Source organism: Etheostoma cragini, chromosome 1, assembly GCF_013103735.1.
Source record: "Etheostoma cragini isolate CJK2018 chromosome 1, CSU_Ecrag_1.0, whole genome shotgun sequence".
NCBI lineage: Eukaryota > Metazoa > Chordata > Actinopteri > Perciformes > Percidae > Etheostoma > Etheostoma cragini.
In genome coordinates, this window is record NC_048407.1 from 4,964,159 (window position 1) to 4,967,781 (window position 3,623).

The window sequence follows — 3,623 nt, forward strand, 5'->3', positions numbered from 1 at the left end:
TGTATATAGTATGTTTGTTACCATGACAACACCATTGATCTGAAGCTTGATGCTGTCATGTAAATAGTTTTCAAATCAACAATAAATATAACAATTTTTGATCAACTCATATCAATTTGCATGCTTAAATAACATACCGGTTAAAGACCCTAAGATTTCAAGAGAACCCGACCCACTTCCGGTTTAGGCCCCGCCCAGTCCGAGTACGGATACGGATACAGATAATTCATGTGGTAAACCGATACAGATACAGATACAGATAATGCTGTACTTGCTCATCCCTATAAAGAACTGACCCCCAAAATGATTGTCTAAAGTTCTTTTTACTTGTACATCCATGTAAAAAGTCAAATATTAAGCCTTGTGTTGTCTTCCCGTCCAAATATTGATGTTTTTAACTGTTTCTTACGTTTTTGTACCTTTTTTTTCGACAACTTTTGACGCATTTTTTCAATGTTTGCCACTTTCACTACAGTTATTTTTGGAATTTATGGTTATTAAATAAGGAAGTTAAACCTAATGTTTGAGTCAGAAAAGCACAAATTAGGAATTATTCAGACTAAAATGAAAGCAATGGATGTTGATGGATAATCACAGACTGGAATATGGCAACTTTAACTCAAACAAAAACACAAAAACACTTCAATTTGTTTCCTCAAATGCTATAAAATTGAAATAGACGCCCCAAAATTACCCATCAAATGCACCCCAAACAGGGTTTTGTGGAATCAATCATGTAATTTGGGGTAATTACAATTGGGTAGTTAAAAAGAACATATAGGAAAACGGTTCAGTTTGACCTGAGGACAACATGAGGGTTAAAAGAGCCATTTTTGGATTTTATGGATACACACGTACAACATCATCAAAGATCAATTTAAATCGGAGACTCGATTATTTGAACCCAGCCCTCATGGTGACGGATTGTTCTGCTTTAGCCTGTTCTGTTGTTTTTTGTGAACTTCTGACAGTCGACAAGTCAAAGCAAATGAAGCATTTTTTAAATATGTCAAACCGTCATAATGAATCCCAGCTCAATATAATGGTGATAGTGTTCAGGGAGCCACCCTGCTGCAGACAGAAACAGTGCCACAACAGTGATAGATTGTGTGTGTGTGTGTGTGTGCGTGTGTGTGTGTGTTAGCGCATGCGTCTTTCATCTGTGTGTACGTCTATGTGCTGTAAATGCTGATTGATGTTACTCTGGCTTTGTCAGCCCTTTGGCATAGGTGGAACAGGTGTGACTCTGCCACAGAGCGTGGCTCAGACAAGCCATATCACGGCACAATGAGGTCGTTGTGCAATAGACGCATTCCTGCACAGGGCCCTCGGACTTTTAAAGGCTGGATGTACCATCTGTGTGTGTGTGTGTGTGTGTGTGTGTGTGTGTGTGTGTGTGTGTGTGTGTGTGTGTGTTGCTCCAGGTGAGGGGGATTTGGATGAGATTTTCTGTATGAAAGAGATGTGTGCTCACCAGCTGCGTGTCCCTACACACTCCCAGAAACACCTCCCTGGCTCAGATACACACACACACACACAGACCTACACACAGACAGGCGAAGTGACGATTCTCGAGTGTTGCAAAATCAGCGTCTTGTATGTGTGTGTGTGTGTGTGTGTGTGAGAGAGAGAGAGAGTGGGCGTCAGGTTAAGTGGGGGCTGGCTTGGTTTTTTTCTGAATGTGTTACTCCAGGTCTCAGATAGAGTCAAGGCTGTGTTGGCTCGGGTGGATCCCCAGGTCCATTAGTATAATATGGATGTTACTCCGGGGATGAAATCATCTGGGCTGACTCAGGCGGGTCACTCAGTGGCATCTGTGTTTGTTTGGATCCTGGCTGACACTTTGGTCTCTGTGTCTTAACACTGACACACAGCACATGTAATATTCACTCCTTCTTTCCTCCGCTCTCTGCATTTTTTTTGCTTTCGTCATGTGCAAAGATTGCCATTTTTGGTGAGGGGGGACCATGTTCAGTGTGTGTGTGTGTGTGTCTGTCTCTCTGAGTGGTGTGTAGTGCTATCCTCTGGGTTGGTTGTCTGGACTTGGTCCCTTCTAGCTGCTTCACAGTTTAACTAGCCTTGACTTGCTGTGTGGTGACATGTCTGCACTACACTGGCTGGATGACTGGGAGGATCTGCTCCGTGTGTTTCTCTGTGTGTGTGTGTGTGTAAGGCTGGAGGCTGACTGCTGGGCTATGCTTGAAAGACTTCTGGCATGTGCTGGTGCCTGCATTTTTCACCCTTGACTGGAAGCATATGCTGTAGCACAATCGAGACAGTGTTAGACGGGCTTGGCGTGAGGGACCCAGGCGGCTTCCTCCACATCTGGCAGTGCTTGGCCCTCCTTCCAGGTGAGTCACATCCCCTGGGAGGGTGGCTCTGCTGTGGCCCTCAGCCCCTCAGCGGCCGGGCATCTGGAAGTGTCTGGATCCGTCTTGGAGTCACATCTATCTCCACATGCCTTTCCAATTTCATCACCCCACGACCAGCATCTCCGCGGCCCCCAGCCTCTCACTGACCCCTGCTATGCCCCATTTACCCCCGCCTCCACGCTCCAGGTGACATGGTCTGGCAAGACAGACAACCAAAAAGGACAACGCTGATAAATTGTACAGACAAGAAGGCCACAGGATCACTCCTGCATGGCTTTTGATACTTATGGTTTATTACAACTTGTCTCCTTTGCATAGCTCTTCCATTATTTCTATGAGTTATGACAACACCGTACATGTTAATTGCTGAGATCTGGGAACACATGGTAAGAAACACAAAGCACATGGCTGTGAACAAACAAACTGTTCATCACAGACTACACAATCTGAGTTTAACATTTCTTCAAAATGTTGTGTGTTAGTATTCCCATAGGACGGAAGATTCAATTTCACTCACATATTACAGGTACTGGTCTCTTGTGGGAAGCAAACTGTGAACAAGACATTCACATGTATTCAATTCATTTTTATTTGTAGTATCAATTCATGACGAGAGTTATCTCGAGACACTTTACAGATAGAGTAGGTCTAGATCACACTCAATCATGTACAAGGACCCAACAGTTCTAGTATTTCCCTTTGGAGCAAGCAACTCCTTTTAGGAAGAAATCTGGGACAGACGCAGGCTCTCTGTAGGTGGTGACTGACGGCCGGTTGGGGGTGTGATGAATAGTGGCAATAGCAGTCACAGTAAAAGATAGAAGAACAGTGACTAGAAATAGTAGTATGTAGTAGTTCATGGCAATGCAGGACACTGTGCGACATTACAAGGCACAGCAGGACCACGGCGACAGCTGAAACCGTGGTTTTGGAGCCTCCCTGATCCAAGGAAACATTTCTGTTTCATTTCTGGGACATGGATGCACACAAATGGAAAGATAAAGGAGAAAGGAGCTCAGTGTGTCAAAGACGTATAGCAATTATCAGACACAGAGCAACATATACATTCATAAGGAGACTTCTTTCTTGTGTTTTTTTTATTAGGTTTCTATGTATTATTACAGAGATAATCTTACGTGCAAGCTGGAATGTTGCAAATTTTTAAAAACAAATTTCCATGAACCTAAATAAGGCAGTAATAGATGGTGTGTGTGTGAGTGTGTGTGTGTGTGTGTGTGTGTGTGTGTGTGT

At 43.7% G+C, this 3,623-nt stretch overlaps 1 long non-coding RNA gene across 1 annotated transcript in view; it reads left to right on the forward strand.

Annotated features, from left to right (window-relative positions):
* The first annotated feature begins 186 nt into the window (after window positions 1-186).
* The window catches only part of LOC117942659, a 5,004-nt gene continuing 1,567 nt past the window's right edge, over window positions 187-3,623 (forward strand). The window contains exons 1-2 of the long non-coding RNA XR_004656184.1: window positions 187-197; window positions 3,215-3,216. This is a non-coding gene — a long non-coding RNA (uncharacterized LOC117942659). The remainder of the gene's footprint in view (window positions 198-3,214; window positions 3,217-3,623) is intronic.